Source organism: Haliaeetus albicilla, chromosome 5 (genome assembly GCF_947461875.1).
Source record: "Haliaeetus albicilla chromosome 5, bHalAlb1.1, whole genome shotgun sequence".
NCBI classification, from domain to species: domain Eukaryota; kingdom Metazoa; phylum Chordata; class Aves; order Accipitriformes; family Accipitridae; genus Haliaeetus; species Haliaeetus albicilla.
In genome coordinates this window covers 31,994,886-32,015,026 of record NC_091487.1, presented here as the reverse complement: position 1 = coordinate 32,015,026, position 20,141 = coordinate 31,994,886, and the positions used below count along the sequence as shown (strand labels likewise).

The 20,141-nt window shown below is 36.3% G+C and overlaps 1 long non-coding RNA gene across 1 annotated transcript in view; it reads right to left on the bottom strand.

Annotated features, from left to right (window-relative positions):
- The window catches only part of LOC138685328 (uncharacterized), a 131,735-nt gene extending 114,746 nt beyond the window's left edge, over window positions 1-16,989 (bottom strand). Inside the window, exons 1-2 of the long non-coding RNA XR_011324561.1 lie at window positions 16,901-16,989; window positions 10,913-11,038 (exon numbers count right to left, since the gene is read on the bottom strand). This is a non-coding gene — a long non-coding RNA (uncharacterized lncRNA). The remainder of the gene's footprint in view (window positions 1-10,912; window positions 11,039-16,900) is intronic.
- Window positions 16,990-20,141: the final 3,152 nt, after the last annotated feature.

Here is a 20,141-nt window from a genome sequence, read left to right as displayed (position 1 = left end):
CTGCTAATATATCAACCATCTAATGAAATGTTTAAATATATTACTTCCAGACGGTTTCAGTGGGATTTCCTTTCCACTGTAACACATTCTAATGCAGTACTTTATGTTTCTAATATACTCTAGAAATTCACAAAACTGTAAGGGTTTCATTCAAGCATGGGTTCTAATACGAAGTGTCCTAGTGACTTCATCATGAATAAACAGGCTGAGGATCCCATGGAGTACGGCTTTTCTGTGGGGGACTTCAGTAAGTGTTAAGGATCAACTACATACAGTATGCTTTGCAGAGCCTTGCATGAGAAACACCACCCAAAAAAATCAGCTAGTAATCAGATCCCAGAACCTCAAATTCCAGAGTTCCTCTTCGTAATTCAAACATCTTCAACCACAGACAATTAAGTCAGATTTTACAGGCTTCCCTTGGACCATGCTTTTACTCTCTTAGTTTGCATTTCTTAAGCCTTGGAAAACTTCATATGTTTTACAAGACCAACTGTACAAATTAAAATGGAAACTATTTCTAAATCTGTTCATTTCAATACATGCTATTTGTAGAGTACTTTAGTTGACCTTAAGAATCTTTTACGCTGCTTTAAGTATCTACAGCAGGATAACATAAATCATACAACAGCATAAAAATCTAGCATTTGCTGTAAGTTAGAACTATGATTTTCTTTATACTTCATAGTGAGAAGAAATTTTACAATTGATTTCACGATAATTGAGTTTAAAAAGCAGAATGTAATTTAACTGGAATTTAAAATGCTGCACTTACTGGAATACTTTACTTGTCACAAGGTCTAGGGGTTTAGAATTGACTAATAGACAGTGATGATGATAAATCAGTGTAGCAGAGTTAATTCCTCAGAGCTGTACTGGATTTAGTCACTCAGCCCTCAGAATAATGGAACTGCGTGGCCAAATTCCTCTGCTACCAGGAGAATTTAAGGACAAGGGACTCCAGCTACTTTCTTCTTTTTTTTTTTTTTTTTTTTGAGAGAGAGATGGAGAAAGACTTTCTAATGGTACTGAAAAAAATAAACCTGTGTAAGTCACAGCAGTCTAATTCATCATCTTCCTTTCCTTTTGAAATCGTAATTAGGATCACCGTTTATACATGTTTCAGGCACACTCAGAGTTCATTGCCTTTACCGGACAATCTAAAATAGTATGTGTCTGGTTAGTGCACGGACTTTAGCATACAGCTAAAGAGAAGTTACAGCAATAAACTAGTTGCTTCCCTAAGAAAAAATATAATCTAGCATTCCCAATGTAAAAATAGTTCAAGCACTTAAAAAACAAAGAAAAATATTTTGTTTGCCACTAGTATTTAAATTTCCAGTTTGGTCTCATGTGTGCAGTAGTGAGTCAAAAAAAGATGTACTTTTGTATCTTGCCTCACTAACAGTAGCAACTAAATTAAAATGAGCCATAACATTTCATGATGATGCTTCTTATATTCTGTTTGTACAGATATATGTACCTATTTGTGTGTCATTCCAAGTTTACATTTTTCAGTCTCACTAGAACAATGAATCCTATGCTTTATCAGTCAGTAGTCAGTTGCAGTGTTAGAGCTACCTGCTTTATGCTTTACCTATTTCTGCCAGTGAAAGATTTTCATAATAGAGCTCTGACCAACCCAAAATAATCCCTCCCTTAATGCCCCTTCAGCAGTAACCCCAATCTACACCAACCTTTGGCTAGCCAGAACAGCAGGTGAACATTTGGAAAGTTCTGTCCAGACTATGATTCAGCAGTACTCTTCTGGGGGATTATTTATTTAAGAAGTGATACATAAGTATGTATAATGTCCCCCTCCAGTGGACAGCTACAAGAGCCATGGTAGATCGCATATGAATAGCTGCTGCTTTAATTGCAGAAGTAAACCACATGTGTGTTCCTACTCATTTCTCTACACAAATCCCCGCTGCCTGAAATGCATTTTATGCAGCCACATGTACCCAGCGGGAACCATTTTTGTGTTACAAGAACTGTACTGTCTCAGGGCTTCAAGTCACATATATATTAAGTTACATGGGAGGTTTGTATTATATTTTTGTTTAATAAACATAAACTTAACTACAATGTCATTGTTAATGATGGTCTAATTACACTTTTTTGTAAGCATGCATACAAACTTCATATTAAACATCTCAATAGTGCACTTTTTAATGTGCTTTATAAATTAAATGAAACAAACATTTCTAAATTATAATGGGAAATGCATCTGTGCCATAATCCCAAGAGTCAATTTCACTGGTCAGTGTTTCCTTCTGTTATCTTAATTTAAAATACTAAAATAAACAAATGTAAATATCAAGCACATGTACCAAACACCCTTTAATCTTGATAGCTACAAGGCAAAATTCTGTGTCACTTGCATTACTATTACTTAATCCCCAGGCTTTAGACTGGAAACTGCATTCCTTCACTTTTGACAGGCAGATTATAGAGCTGACTGTCTTTCTCCAGCACTTCTTAAATGCCTCCAGTCATGATTTAATTACCTTTACTCCTCCTCTTCTCTTTTGGTTCATAGCCTAAAACAGCAGCCTTGGCAATCAATGATCAGTGCTTTAGAATAAGCCATCAGCCTCCATTATGAGAAATTTTTATAACTCCACCAGGGTTAACATTCTCTCAAGCACTAATTTGCAAGACAATGCCCCAACAGATACAAGAAATTAATATGCCTTCAGTATCCCATTAAGAAGCATGAAGTTCAAATATCATATTTCGCCTGTATGTATTCAGGAAATGAGAAGCATCAGTGTATCACACCAACTTGCGTTTGTGCACAGCATCCATTATAATTCCCCCACAGACGAATCTTAATAAAACACACACTATCATCCAAGAGTTACCACGTCACCTGTCCACAATGTTTTTAGAACTCAGCTACTCTTGCCAGGTTATATTCCTGCTACCAAGAATACTTAATTTCAGCTCAACAGTTATGTAGGAATAAAAAAATAAAATAATTAAAAAAAAAAAAATCTGTTTACAAATAATCCCCTACTAAAAAAAAAAAAAATCTGGTTGAAGTTCTTTTCTTCCAACCAGTGTAGAAAAACATTTCTTTTAAAAACAGACTAGATTATATATAATAGGCTTTTTGCTGCCTGTTAGTGCCCATCTGCCAAAGAGGGACTGCAGTTTGTTAAAGTATGCCAGTAAATGTTCTCCTATCATTAAAAGAAACATAACAGTATGATTGTACATTTGGAAAAAAACACAGGCATCTTTGCTATCATTTTCAAAGTAGAAGCTCTGTAACTGCTAGATTCCATCATTACTACAGCTACTAACTCTGAAATTTTAAGTTGCGTATGAGGTTGAATTCATCCAACATCAGGTTTGAATAATTCATGTTGCAATACCTGCTGCTAATACTGAACCACTTCAACTGCCCAAAAGAGCCATTCAGATTCTAAGAAAGATCTGAAGCATTTTCAAAATTTTATTCCTTGGTGAGAGTAAATTTTCATCTCAATCAGGACTGACAGCTGTCATTCTTTTTCCTCAAAGGCACGGGCAGTGCTATAGTCTTCCTGAAGCAAGGATGAAGTGAAACAGAAGACAATAGCACGTGCACACACTTTATAAGAAACTGTATGGGAAACTATGGCTTTGTCTTTTTGTGAAAAAGGATCAAATCCTGGAGTGGGTGGTCATGTTTGGTGCCCTCATCAGCAAAGGCGATATCAAGCAGTAGTCTAGATGATCTGAAAGCTCAAGATAATTATCAGCTATAGCAAAGTTTGTCAGATCTGACAGTTCTCTTATCACACATGAAACATACAAACATATCTGTCCTGGGATACACAGATGAGTTTATTCATACTGATGAACTCATAAAGGTACCAGCTATACGCATCGGCTATATAAATGGGCCAGCATAGTAAAATGCTTAGTACTGCCAGGGCAACATAACTATGATGCAATATCCAAATACATTGCAATTATACTAAAATATTCTACCTCACATTTTTTTACTGTTCACAGGAAATGTTAAAGGGAAAGAAAATGCACAATATTGTATATTTTTTAATTAAAAACTAGGTAACAACTTTAACATTTCTTTTCTTAAATGTATAATCAAGCCATATAGAGAAAGACCAAGTATCATGGAACAATATCATGACTGACATATTCAGTAAGCTTTATTGCTTTTCTATATTTAAACCTATTTTTAGTTGTGATAATCACGCATTCTTCTTTACTGTAGTTTCACAGTAGAACTTATAGTCACTGATATATTCAGTCAAAAAATTAGCAATATCTGCCATTTGACTTCTTTTGATTTCAGAATTGTTAAATGTTTATTTAATCTACTAACTATACTATAATAGCCCTTAAAAGCTTGCCACTCTTCCTAAAGAAAAATAGATATGATTAACTGTTCATTTATTTTTCTACATTTACAGAAAAGTCCAAATTCTACAATGTATTTATTCAAGGAAAAATCAACACAATTCACAACTAAAGAACTATTAAATGGCACGGGTTTTAGTACAAATGTATTATCAAAACTAATTTTGGCAGCTGCCACTAAAAATACATCTTTTTTTAAATAATATTTTTTGAGAACAGTAGCAAACAAATTAAGATAGAGGTGAGTTCTAAGCAAAACTTTTTCAGACTGTGAAGAAAGACTAAAACTAGAAAAAAAAACATGGTTTGAATCATGCTTGAGAAGAGCAATTGCATTATAGTGAAGGCAACACACTGCATTAAAAGTCCCAGTTCAGTTACCACCCCTGCCACTGCTGAGATGTCTACCTCAGTTTTTCATCTCAATGTTTGCTTAAGGATTAGAAACACTTTTCAGACAGGGGTTTTTTTATTGCTTCGTATGTAAAAATATCCAGTTTATTTTGGTTTCCTATATGTCTATGTGGGTTCTTCATGGACCATCACCTCATTACACACTGCACAGACATTAAAGACCAAAAAAATTATCTGGGAGACCCTCGAGGCACTGTTATAACACAAATAATGTACCATACCTTGTTCAAAGTTTTTGTCACTTTTTTCTAAATGAACAATGGAATTGTTTACAATTATCACATGTCAATTCAGCAACACATTTTTACCAAAGGCGAAAAGGAGAAAAGAAAATGCATCTACCTTTTTTCCTTTTTTGCTTATCTTTCCTTACTTTTTTTTTTTTTTATAGTTGAGTTCTTAAATTGACAGGTACTAGTAGACAATGCCTTGAGTTTAAGCTGATGGTTTCTTGTTCACTGTTTCTAGGTGACTGTTCTGAAGTTTTGGGTGCTGGGATTTTCTTTGCTGTTTCATAAGTCAACCCACATATTTACACAGCAATTCAGATAAATGACTCAAATACCAAATACACAAACAAATTTAGTTATCAGCAGCCCATTTTCAGAACTAGAGATTTTAGTAACCATATCTCACATGAAATTTTAAGGAGTCAAGAGTATTGTCAATTATCTTCCCTTTCACTCAGAAGTATAATTTTAACCCTCTTTTGAATACTAAGGTTAAAAAAAAAAGTCTCTGTTGGTTTTGGTTTGTTTTTTTCCTTTAGGCATCTGAGGCTATTTCTAGTTATGGCAAATATGCCATAATCCTTTAGAGAAAATGAGATTTAATGTTGTCTAGTCCAAGATTTTCAGTCCAATAAGACTCTTTCATAGTTTTAAAACTGTACACACCTCACCACTAAAAATAACTGCCATTAAAAATGTCAACAACAGTATCATCTGACTCAAAATGTTCTTTGCTGCATAGAAGACAACTATGAGTACACTGTCAGAAAATGCTTATTTTTCTTGGTTTCCAAAAGAAAGTCTTTTGAGATCATAATGTCTGTCTTTCCATCTTCAGCTCAAAACTTCATCCTACTCAATTTTTCATCCCATCTCACCAATTCAAAGGCAGAATATATTCTCAGAAAGAATTATGTTCCCACAAGTTTTCATGACAATTCTATGAATAGGAAGGGAGAGATCAAATTAATTCCGTACGTATTACATACAACTGTTTGGCATCAGCTGGCTGGCCAAATACTGTGAACCCAGTTGCCAGTCATTTAACATGTACATAGCTCAAGATTAACTACCATATGTGCTCCCTCTTGCCCACAAATCTTAGCATTGCTGCAGTGAGGATGGAAAGTATTCAGATCTATAAAAAGAGGCCATCGTCAGTTGTACTGTTCTTGTAACAACCTTGTTCAGTGGTTATTCCTATACTTTTTTTAAAAATCAACTAATATTACACTTCTTCTGTCAGAACTGTAGATTTAACATAATATATATATATAAAAAAAAAGTAATTTTACTGATACCTTGATATTTTTATGCTGCAGCCAACTGAGAGTTTGCTGATGCAGCTAAAAGTGTCAATTACTCTGTAATGGCATAAGGTAATAAATGCAATACATTATACTGGATGCAAAAGGTGGTTGATAATTACTTGCCATCATGTTGTGTAAGTTTCCAAATTAGTGATTTTGAGCAGGATACATAAGTGATTCAGCATTCATATTCAGGTACCATGAAATCCCTGTAGCCCTCAAAGTTCAAAGAGTCTCAGGTTTTCAATAATACTGTTATTTATATTGTTTGGAAGTTATTTTGTACTAGCTAGGGGAAATATTTACATTCTACCCTTTCTAAAAATACTAGGATGCACCTGCTTCCTGAGCACCTTTGATTTCCCAGTTCATCATGCTGGTTGCTGCAATTCTCACTCAAAGATAAACTCTCTCAATTTATTTGATAGTAATCAAAGTCAATTGATTCCATTGAGGGATATACAAAGAAGGATCTGATTTTAGGCATATTATCCGAGTAAAATAATCTTAGGAAAAAAAGATAGAAGTAGGGAAAAAATTATATAAATATCATTGCAGATAATGATCCCACCAACCTGTCTGTCAACATTAATATTAGCCTCTTTGCTACACAAGTTATTTTCCTATAGCAGTGAAGTTGGTGTTTGCAGCCATTCACGTATCTGGGGAGTACTTGTCTTGTATTTTCTCTCAGCAAGTCTACACTGACATAACCTGTGCAATGTGTAAAAAAAAAAGCCAAAATGGTGGAAAACCTGAGTTCTTCGTAATGCCTCCCAGCACTAGTTGCTGTTAATAGAGACAAGGATAATTCAGTTCAACTGAATAGGAAAAGACAGTGAATTTTTACTTTCCCTTGGTATCCAACCAAATAAGTTATACATGCCAACTTGAGTGATGTTCATTACATCAGATTCTTTATATGATCAGTAAGTAAATTCTGGTCTTAATTTTTTCCACAGAATCACTGAGGTTGGAAGGGACCTCTGGAGATCATCTAGTCTTAGTTCCCTGCTCAGAGCAGGGTTAAATACAGCTGGCTGCTCAGGACCATGGCCAGCCAGTTTTAAACTATCTCCAGGGATGGAGACTCCACCACCTCTCTCATCAACCTGTTCCAGTGTTTGACCACCCTCAGAGTTAAAAAGTTCTTTCTTAGATTTAAATGGAATTTACCATATTTCAATTTGTGCCTATTGCTTCTCATCCTGTCCCTCAGCACCACTGAGTCTGGGTCTGTCTTCTTCACTCCTTCCCATTAGGTATTTATGCACATTGATAAGACCCTCCTCGATCCTTCTCTTCTCCAGGCTATACAGCCTCATCTCTCTCAGCTTCTTTTTGTTTCACAGATGCTCCAAGCCCTTCATCATCTCAGTGACTCTTCACTGTATTTGCTTCAGGATGTCCATGTCTCTTGTACTGCAGAGTCTGGAACTGAACACAGTCACCAATCCTGAGTAGAGGGAAGAATCACCTTCCTTGACCTGCTGGTAACGATATTCCTAATGCAGCCCAGGATGCTGTTGACCTTCTTTGTTGCAAGGATGCATTGCTGCCTCATGGTCAACTCATCATTCAAGATGACACCCAGGTCCTTTTCTGCAAAGCTGCTTTCCAGACTGTCAGGCACCATGCTGTATTTTTGCACAGGGTTGTTCCTCCCCAGGTGCACAACTTTGAGCCTTTCCTGTTGTTGAATTTAACGAGGTTCCTGTCAGCCCATTTCTCCAGCCTATCAAAGTCCCTCTGAATGGCAGCACAATCAACTGGTATATCTGCCACTCCTCCCTTGGGGTAGATGACTGGAGTCCAAATTGTGATGCTGATCTCAACCCTTAGAGCCCAGCAGTTCTGCCACTTTTCAGTCTGCCTTATTGCCCTCTTATGTAGGTCATATTTCATCAGTTTGTTAATGAGAGTGTTATGGGACACAGTGTTGAAAGCCCTGCTGAAGACACACAACATCCACTGCTTCCTCAAGACAGTGACCTCATTGTAGGAGGCTATCAGGTTGGTCAAGCCTGATATCCCTTTTGTAAATCTAAGCCAACTACTCCAAATCACCTTCTTGCCTTTGTGTTTGGAAATGGTTTCCAGGATTATTTGCTCCATCACCTTCCCAGAGATCTAGGTGAGGCTGCTCAGCGTGTAGTTCCCCTGATCTCCAGAAAAGGTATCAAGTACCTTGACATTTTCCATGTCTTTTGTCACCAGGAACCCTTGCCCCCTTTGACAGCATATTCATATTTTTCTAGTCTTCCTTTAGCTCCTAGCTGCCTTTCATATTCCTTCCCAGTTTCAACACCAGTTGGGCTTTGACTTCCACTGTTCATTTTTATGTCTGACTTCTGTCAGGAACTCCTTGCTTAACAATGCAGGCTTCCTGACACCTTTGCTTGACTTCCTACCTATAGGCAAGGATTATTCTTGAGCTCAGAGAAAGTACTCCTTGAAAATCACCAGCTCTCCTGGACCATCTTGTCTCCAGGACCATATCCTGTGGCTCCCAAGCAAGTCTCTTAAAAGGCTGTTCTCCTGAAGTCCAGTGTTGTGATCCTGCTATTTGCCTTGTTCCCTCCTCTCAGGATCCTGAACTCCACCATCTCATGTCACTGTAGCCAAGGCTGCTCTGAGATTTCACATCCCCTTCTCAACCCCCTTGTTTTAGCTTACAGAACCTCCATGTTCAACTGTCACTTAGCAAAGTGTGTGTGTGTGTGTATTCTGTGATGATATTAAGGAAACAAAACCAGAAATACAAGAAAGGTTCTTTATCTCATTTTTAAGTTGAGACTACATAGCCTCCAGAAGTGAAACTACAGGAAAAGATATGATCACTAATTTTGTAATGTGTGCTTCTAATCAAGAATTTCACCACCACCCTTCAATTTAGTAACCTATGACATTTGGCTAAGATTATATTTCAGTTAAAAGAAAACTCGGTTTATACATATTTGAGAAGATAACCTTCCTGATATTGCATTGCAATATGATGACGTTATTGCTCAAATGGCTCATCAAGTGCAGGTTTATTTTACTAAACCTAGCATAAGGAACATGTTAAGTCTGCAGCAGGAGGCAGATTCACATGCAAGCAGTCTGATATTTAGTAACTGCAGTCATATCCAGACAATCTCTAATGTAACATAATTAATCTCCTGCCTGGCTCCAATACTGTGTGCATTCAATGAACAAATACAGTGCATATTTGTGGGCTTCCTCTTAGTCATACCTTACAAACCAATCACCCAGTGAACATGTGGAGCCAGCATCTAAATTTCTCTTTAAAAATACTTCATTGGAGTATAAAATAAAACTAAAATTAGTTTGTAATTAATATGCAAGCAGGTTTTTCCACCTACAATGAGTTTTCGTCACATGGAGTTGAAGCACGGCATAAAAGAATACTTGAACATTAGAAATTAGTAAAATATCATCCCTAGTCATTTGCATACTCCTATATTTCATGAAAGGCTGGCTACAAGAAGCACAAATAACAAGTAGATGACCGAAAAAAAAACATGCAGAAGTCATAGTTCCAGAAACCCTTACTGTAATATGAATTTTAAAAGGTACATAACATATTTCCTTGACTTAATAAATCTGAATATTACTACAGTCATTTAATATTCAGCCCTGAAACTTCAAAAATTTACCTGTTCTGCAGAGATGGGCTGATATATTAAATTTACAATATTGAAACTGTTTAAAGTCCCCAAAATGTATAAAAACTAGCTTCCTGATTAAACCTTTATTCTTGCTTCTATGTTCTGCAATAGTAGGTGTACCCAGTCACTGTACTTCATCTCAGCTGACACCCAGACCTCAAGGCGACTTCAGGCAGAAGTGAAATAGACAGTTGTCTAGAGCACAAACCGATGAATATTTAAAATTCAAAGCCTTAAGTAAAATAAAGTGTCTCAGAAATGCAGTTGCAGTTTAGAAATGCAAAGTCCAGCCTGCACTGGCAGCAGCAATGCTATGTTATGTCACTACACTTGAGAACCTGTATTCAGCAGTGCTATTTTGATGAGAGTGGAATAAAATATGAACAGAGACAGATACACCATTAAGGGGGGTCAGGATCACCCATTATTGGTGCTGCAATGTTTGTCTCAACCCCACAACCACTTAGAGAAGATTTTTTTCAACTGCTTCCACAACATGGAGTTCTACCACTACAAGGAACAAATAAATAAAACAACTTTTGTAGCCTTCATCTGTATGACAGAAATAATTCTGTTTATAACATTAGGAAGTATAGACAGTTCTGATATGTCCTGTAGATACCTCTTTTCATTGTTCTTTTCATTCTGAAAGCTTTCTTATCTATATACATTAGAAAATTATTATATATAGCTATTTTGTGTTCTATGTCAGATTAACCTACAGCAAACCACGTAGATATGCAGTGTATAAGGTATACATAGAGCACACAGGCTGGTCTCAGACTGGTGGTTCACACAAGCTGGTGAATTCCTGCCAAAACAGATGTCACAAAATTCATGACTTCTAATTTATAAATTAGAATTAATCATGAATTAAGCATTAAAATTGCAGACACATAGCTTTAAATACCTGGGCTTCTTGGAGATACTACTGCTGATATCTGAGACACCACAGGTGGTTGAATCATTGAATGATCAAAATCAAGCCTCCAACTTCTCTATTGCTCCTTTTTGCCTCTCCAATACATCAGCATATCTAGAAATGGAAATAAGAATCAAAATGCTAGGACTACAAGAAAGTTCCAAAGTTTAGCCTAGCTTTTTATTCTCTGCAAGTAAAAATCACGTGAGAACACTGTTCAGGAAGGACTGGTCTATTTTGTCTCAGGTGGCCATCAAAAAAAGGTAGGCAGTCGGTGGATATTTTTTGATGGTACTTCATTGTAGTCTTTTACATTAATATCAAAGACTATGGATACCAAAGATGACAGAAATAGTATGTTTAAAGAATAACAATGGAAAGGATGATCAGTATGAAAATTGTATTCTCCTACTCTAACATTTCACTAAATACTTCAAAGTGAAAGCAGACTATGAAAGCCATTTTAAAACAGGTCCTTCTCTGCCAGAACAAGCAAAACAAGCCTGAAACAACCTGTAACATGCTTTGCCAGAGTCAAAAATCACATCTGAACTTCAGATGGTGATTTCTGTTTCAAGTCTGCAATCCCTCATATACCTGAGTGAGCTCTAAGTGTGTGAAGTGAAATCTTCTGCTTCCATATATTTCAGTCAGGGTCATCTCTTATCCCTGCCAACCACAACTCCCTCTTTAAAGTTCATTAAGCTTTAATCAGCTGGCATTCCAGAAAATGCCTAGGGTTTTCAAAGTATTCCCAGATCGTCCAGCAGTAGGCTAACCTGATATGGTCAAACAAAGTCTTCTGTAATATATTTCCACATACTGCATCACTATACCTCATTTTGGTTAACACTGATAAGCATAAAGATAGCCAAACACAAATCCAAGCGCCTGCTGCCAGCCTTTCTGTTAATTAAGTACCTAGACCAAGAGTGAAACACATTTGACATTTTGACCCCTTGCTATTTAACTTCCCTTCCCTCCCTCTTCAAAAAAGAGCATTAATAAATATTCTAAAGATTTCAATGAAAAGGGGAGGAACTGTAATGTTTTGTTATTCCATTTTATATCCTGCTGACTCCATTCAGCTGATTGCTATTTTTTGATTGGCAGCTGATGGTTCCCTAGCAACAGGTTAATTGATTGTAGCTGTAAATCCATCTCGTTCAACTCTCTTCTCCTATTCCTCACATGTGAGTGCATACACACACGTCTGCCAGGTAAAAGACAGCAGATACAAATCTAAAGATCAAAGGAAAAATAGGGAGAGGGAGGTGATAGTGATTTAATCAAGAATGGTTTCAAATTTCAGAAAAAAAAAATAAAGTAACGTTGGAATTAAAAATGAATTAAAAACTTATTTTAGCATACTTTTAGTCATGTTCTTTTAATGCTACTCTTTTAACGCAGGGATCAATAAGTCTTTTCATTCATTATCATACTAATTAAAATGGATTCATTCCAATTTCATATATAAAATTTTACCTACCTGGGAGAGTTGAAAACCATAATGAAAAAAAGAAACTTGCAGATAGAAGGCTGAATATTGTTCATAAAGTAGGTCCAAGGGCTACCATCCATGCATATATCAGCAATTTCTGCACTATTAACCAATTACTAAGTAAGAATTGGGAGGTTTTGTTCCATTTGTTTTAGAACTAGCTGTATTTTATATGTAATATCAAAGTGACATATTTTCGGTACCAAAATAGGAAATAGATGTGGAAAAAGGGCTCAGGTAGTTTTCCAGGCCCTAAATCCAGTGATGCAGGGTTGAAAACCCCTGCTGAACTCAAATTCATAAACTCTCTAGACACGGCAGTTTCTGACTTAAGCACTTGAAAGGCCTAGCAGAGCAAGCATCAGGTGGATGTTTATAAGTAAATTGTGAGACCTTAGGGTCTTATTAAAGAAGGACAGTGAGTGTAAATTTGAAAGCAAGGAATCACTAGAATTACTAGGGAAGAAGAAAGCAGCTCTGAGAAAGGAAAGCTTTGGGGATTGCTTCTCTTACTCTGGAAGCACTGAGCTTCTGCAGCAATAGAACTGGGAAATTTGTGATTTCTCCTACCTAGAGAAAAAGGAGTGAATTGTCATTTTGCTAGTCTTGAATAGGTGAGATCAATACATGGCAATCTCCTACACGGTCATTTTTAATCTGAATATAGGGTACTATGCTCTCCCTTTCTCCTTCCAGTAGCAGAGATACCTTCTTTTCTCATGTTTTTATTGGAAACATGCAAACCCACACCTTCCACAAGAATGCCAGAGCCATCATGGTATCCTGGTTTCGGTTGAACCAGGAAGTCTTTATCTTTTCTGTTGAAGCTGTTCAAACTTTTCTAGTCTGCAGAAAAGCTCAGAGATTCCCTGAGCCAGCAAGAACAAGTGGGACTCTGTGCTTAAAGGGTTCTATAGAGATGAACAGAAACAGGAGGGGTGGGGTCTGTTTTCTTCCAGTTACTTCAATACTTTATTAAACAGTTTTTTCATGTAAAATGTATAAACAGACCTGGGAACATGGAAATCGGCTCTCCTCACTTATATCCATAGCTACCAGTCTCCAAGTCAGGCAGTGCATACTAAATGTCTGCTTACCTGATCATCCACATCACCAGTTATTGTATTTCTTTCTGAAGCACTTAGCTATCTGTAGGAAACTTAGAAATTTTAACTCTGCAATGAAGAACCCATTTTGAAAATTTTGGCGTAGTGGGATCTAACATTTAAGTGCCTATTAGATCTGTCTTTAAAATATTAAGTTCTGAAATACTCTGAGCTGGAAGAAATTTGCAGCTTTGTAAAGTTAATTTGTAAAAATGATAGCAATGTTTTTAATTAACTGAAGCACTACTAGTCCAGGGCATTTGTTCTGAAAGCCAGTTCAGCTGTCACATGTGAAAAATACTTAACTTCAGATATTTTTCCACGTGTGAGAAATATATAGAAAATGTGAACATGACAGATTGATAATGCTAAGCATCTGAAGATCATTCAGTAATGTTTTCATTCTACTTTCAGGCACATTTGTATAAATCTGTCTCCTATTTGCAATGCCCTATCACATTCTTTCCCTATTGTAATTAACTAAATAGATAGCATTTTAAATAATGTCAGCGATATTCACTGGATGCGACATAAAAGTGACTTGGATACTCATTCTCTTCTCTTTTTTTTTAAAAAAAGTGTATTTCCTGTGGGAAGCTGCTAGCATGATCTCTGAAGTAAACCTTGGCAACGTGAATCACAAAGTTATTTTCAAACATTTATTTTAGAAGCTTGGCAGAGGAGAGCATACTAAAATCACATCGTAGCAAACAAATACATACCATGGATTAGAGATGTATGAAAATAGTAAATAAATGGTCAAGAATGTATTTGATGTACATTGCAAGTGTATAATTTGAGCATGAAAGACAAATTTAGGATATAGACACTATAGGAGTAACTAAAAAGGAACCTATATAGGTTGCCTAGCTTAATTTTAAATATATAAGATATATATGAGGGAGAAAGAATAGCCAGACATCACCTTCTATTTTACCCAGAAACATGGAATGTTTATCTTTCACATGGTCCTTATTACAAAATATACATTCATTTGGTTCTAACACCAATGTTGCACACAAATCAACTCATTTTTATCACTGTCAACCATGTAAATTGAAAATGAACTCATTATATTGAAGATATAGAAAGACTTACTGACAGTTAGAGGTGGGCTTTCTAGAATATTAAGTGTTCTGTATCTTTTTCCCCAAAATTTGAGTCTTAGGTTAAATATTTATGTTCCATAGGTTGACACTTGGCAGTTTGAGACATATTTTCCCAAAAGTGTATTTGGCCTTGCAAGGAAATTTGGAGCAGAACGTTTATTGATAAGACTATTTCATACATGGAAAAAGGAGCTCCATGAATTTCTCTGAGGAAGGAACACTTTCTCCTCTGACACATATAGCACCTGAAGATGTTTCAGCTGACCAGCTAGTCTAGTCCTAAGCATCAGGAGAGACATCAATGAGCATACACTACATCTGATAATTGTTTGTTCCAAAAATGGCCTCACAAGTGCCAAGAATAATAACCTCTACTGCTTTACAAGTGTCACATTTTTCACACACAGCAAAGAGAAATTTGTGTCTTCACACGCCCACCTCCACCCCCACTCCCTTAAGAGCTTCACACTGTCAACCTGTATTCAAGTTTGGGTATCCTGAAGTCCAAGAGCGTTTCAAGCTGTATAGCTGCATATCCATCTACCTCCTATTTTGTATCAGTGAATTTAATTTCTGTTTCCTAAATACATGATTGTACTTGTCACAATCAAATTTCATCTAGTTGATTCCGGACCATCTATTGTTTAATCAATTTCTTTTTTTAATTTTAAGCCTTTCCTCCTTACAACACTTTCCAATGTGATGTCATCTACAGATTGTATGAGGGAAGTCTAGTCCATACTTTGGGTTTCTCATGAAAACATTACTATTAATGTATGTCAGGCTCAAGACAAAATCCTTAGGGTTGCACCTTCAGACATGCTCCAGTGCTGAAGGATATTTAAACGAAGGAAAACAGGGGCATCCTTCTTCCTAGGTAAGTACCCTAATCACTGTGCTATTTTGCTAGTCATGAACCATTACATATTCTGTCTCGCTAGTGCAATAAATCTTGTAACTATTTCATGCAAAGCATAAAATTGCCAACTGAAGAAATTAAGCATGAGCCACATAGAGATAGCCTCTATTGACCAAAGTTTTAGAGAATTAATCTATTTCGTAGCAGAAATTGTTAATTCCTGCTGATTTGGAATGCTTGCAAACCTGCCATATAACTATTTCAATACTTTTAAACCAAGCTGCTGTTGGAATTTTCACTGATGCAATGATATTTGCCTGATTATTGTCATCTTCTGTTTCCATTTTTGTTAGAACTTTAAGCCAAATGGTCCATCTGGCATTCTCTCTCACTTGTCATTTTATAAGGTATAAAAATAAAGTATATTTTAAAATTCTAAATCATCGGCTTTGCTTTCTCACATAAGAACTTAAAGGCTTTTAAAGAATATTTTATTAAAAAAAAATAAAAATCTCTAACTAAGTCTGAGATCTGCATCTGTACTTTATTTCAGTATCTCACTGACTGCCTACTGATGAACAGGGAGCAGCCGCGTATGGGGCTAGAACATCAATGGATGTTTCACAAAATCATGTCTTGAAATTTTCAAATAGTACAGGGGATTTAGCCCCATGTCTTCCATAGGAATGAACACGCGTATTGTGTGTAGGAGAGAAAGAGATTCAGAAACAGACAAAATGCTTAAGTCTTTCTTTATATGGTCTTCTGTTTGCATTCTGTATGTTTTAAAAAAAAAAAAGATAATAACTGCAGAATGTGTTCAACAGACTGGCGAACACCTCTATGAGCACAATCAACATGAGCTGAGAGGGACTCACTTTACTTCATGAATACATTTATATTATGTCATGTGAAATCACTGAGCAGCTGTTAGAGAAAAAAGAAAACATGATCCGTATTCTTGCAGAGGGACTTACTGAGGACCAATCATCAAATACACATGGCAAATAGAAATGGCAGTTTGAAAAGGTGATAAGCAATCAAGCACAGACAAAAGTGAGACACTGTGACCTTACATTCAGCATGAGTAGTAAATTAACATATCTGTGCAGTGTACTAGGAAATTAAGAGGACAATGAGGACAAAGTAGATTTAAATCCAGCCATGGGCTGCACAAATCTGAAATATCTAATCTAGTCTAATTACAGTCTATTTTACATCCCACATCCCAAACCTTGGCCACCTAATCTTTTCACCAGCAACAAGCAGCTCACAGCTAGGTTTACAGACACGACCTGTATGATTAGGCAAGACATATTTTGTGTTTATGGGACATAGCCTAGTCATGAAGCAGGGTAATGTGAAGACAGACAAGTGACTCAGAAAATTGGCTCAACTAACTTGTCTTTGTCCATCATGCAGCCTTCATTTTTTTTCTCAGAATTCACTCCCTTCTGACCTGCAAGAGATTTCTGTTAGGCATGTGAAAGTCCAAAATGCAAAACAGAATGTTATTCAGATAAACTGATTTCTGTGCTCCAGGCGTGCTCCTCTGCTGGGAGGACAAACTAGAAGCAGTCTGTTACGTGTGTGCTGTACCTGAGAGGGCTCTCAGAAACATGTTGTTAAAACTCTGCCACCAATTAAAAGACTTTTGAGGTGATCTTCCTTGTTTCAAAGGAAGTTTAGCACCTCCCAAAATTATATTAATTCATCCCAGACAGATAGATGTTATCAGTAGGGCTCATAAAATCACATTTGAAGAGCAAGCTTTTTGTCTTTGCATCTAGCACATTGCCCCAGGTATTAACTAAAGAAAATAGAACAATCCATGTAGATATTTCCTTCAGAGGTATCTATCTACTTTAGCTACAGAGGTCTTTATCTAGCGGTTTAAATAGCATGCTGGTCTGTGCTAGACTACTCTGGTCTGGGTTAGACTACTAGTATATGTGATATGTATTTCAAGAACTGAAAATTAGTATTTGCTATAGGCAAACTCTATAATTTTGCTTGCCCAAGAGTGTTGCTTTATTCCTTAGAGGAGGTCAGGGAAGAAACTTCTTTTGAAAAGGGAATATTAAATTAGTATATTCTGTAGTCCTTCACCCGTTCCCCTGGAAATACATACACAAGGCTTATCCAGGACACATTTTTAATTCAGTAACAATTTTTTTACTGAGGAAAGGACATTAAGATTATCTGCAGTCTTTAGGTGAATGCAAAGAAATCTTGAAATCATACAGCTGTAAATTCCATCAAAATCTTATAAAAATATATATGTGATGGTAACATTTATTATTGTCAGCATTGTTCAGCAATATGTTATACAATTATAACCATTTACGCAGCAGAAAGACTATTATGTATTTCCAAGCATAGATAATTGCAGATTTCCATAAATACATTGACTAAAAAGGGAAATAATACAGAGGGCATTTCTCTAGATTTCTGTACGTCCTAGACAGGTCCACACATGCACTGGCTGAGCAGTGCTGCAGATTATGCAAATGTAAAGTGTGCCTGACAGGCTTAGGATGTTTCACACTCATGCCACATATGCTACACCATACATTCTTACATGTTTGTCTGGGAACACTTAAACTGGTGGGAACACTAACCCCCTCTCTGCCAAAATGATATTAAGAGTCAGCAACAAGTTACCTAATTTGTGGTTTATTAAGAAAGTCTTATAAGCCTATTTAGATAATGTAAAGACTTCATGCTGTGCATATTAAACCAAGGTAAAAAGTGAGTAGGAGGTCAAAAAAGGTAATGGAAAGGAAATGCTCCTGCAATGATGACAGCTTGTCAGTCTTTGGTCAGATATCAGCACAGCCTAATCAAGACAGCTCCATTTACTTTAGTGGACCTACACCTACACCAGTTCATACAAGTGAACTTCTGTCCTCATGTTACCATTTTTGACTGGTAAAAATTTGTGTCTACATCTCTTTTGTTTGTCCATAATAGTTTGGTTTGGGGTTTTTTTCATGCATTCTTAAGAATAAGGAATGAATGCACAACAGCCTTGATGCTTCTGCTCAGGATGCAGGTGCCTAATTTAATGTGTGCTAACAGGTAATATTTGTTCACATTTGCACGGAGTGCAAAGGAAAAGAAAAAGCTACTAGAGATTATGCCAGGTTTTACATGATTAAAGCCCTAGATAGGAATACTCCACTGTAGCAACAACCAGAGACCTCCCAAACACTTTCTTCTGCAGTTTACAATAAATATACAAGTTGCGAATATTACAGCTTCTTTCTAGAACTGACAGCTATAGCCATAAGATACCCATTGCTTTTGTTTCCTCTTGTATGCTTCTAATTATATTTGAGTTTACACTATAATGAAATATATTTGGCTAGGAGCAGATTTCATCCACCCACCCATCCCTCGTTAGTACACAGTGCATGCAGTTCATACAATTCAAGGTTTTCCACAAAAAGCCATGAACAAATTATGAAAATTATGCTGATGCCAAATGTAGGAGTATTACTGGTACTTGCTTTCATTCTCAAGTCACACTATAGAAATAGGATTTAATACTTTTAATAGCAGTATCATTTTAGTGGTAATGGTCAACAAATAGAAATCAGACAAAGTTTACAGAGGGAGGAAGTTTTTTCTACTAGGTTAACTATGTCAACTGGAGAAACAAAATCAAATCAACTTTTGAGCATGCCAGCTCTTCTTCTGGTCTGTTTAAAACATAGTACATTTCAAGCATACTTCTTCAGAATCTCATTAACTGTTGGGGCAAGCAAGCAGCCTCATTCTCACAGGGGCTATAAACTAGTCCTCATATTTCATGGAAATCATGGAGTGAGAACCGAATACCAGAATTTCTACTTTCCATTAGTGAACTACTACAGAAAGATACAAAAATGGAGGGAAAAGAATTTAATCCATTTTTCCTATGCTTTAATTTTGTGCCCTCACCACTTGCCATGCTTCACTGTTTTAATAAAAGGGCATACAGAAGTACCACTACACGCACACACACCCCTACAGACATTTTCACCATTTATTGTGACCGTGCACATTTCTTTCGAGCTAAATGATAAGGAGGGTGTCCCTTGCCTTCACAACATAAGGGATATAATGAAAGAGCTTTTAGGATAATGAACTATCCTGTACCAGAAAAATGGTTCATTCTTTTAGATGCATTACCTTCCACACCAGTATCTAATGAACAAAATTGTTCAAGTGGATGGAAGTCAAATTGCATAGATAAGAGGTTTTTATGTGTATACCTGGCAAACAAATACTCTGTTATGGATTTTTAATCACTCTGTGATCATATGACTAAAATGCATCCCTGGAATAGTATTCTAGCAATGCATTATAGTGTAAGTATTCCATCCAAAATGGTGTGTGAATGGCTTATGAACCCTTTTTTTTCCCCAGTAGTAAATTCCTCTTTATCTGATTGGAAATAAATAGATAGCATAGAGCTCTCAATAACTGATTTGATTTCTAAGCTATTTATCGTATAAACTGTAATAAATTATTGCTTGTGACAGAAAGTGCATCATATATCACCTGTGAATCTGCTTGAAAATGCAAATGCACCATTACTTCAGACATGTTCTCTTTGCAAATCAAACACTGAACCACAAAGTTAGTAACTTTCTTC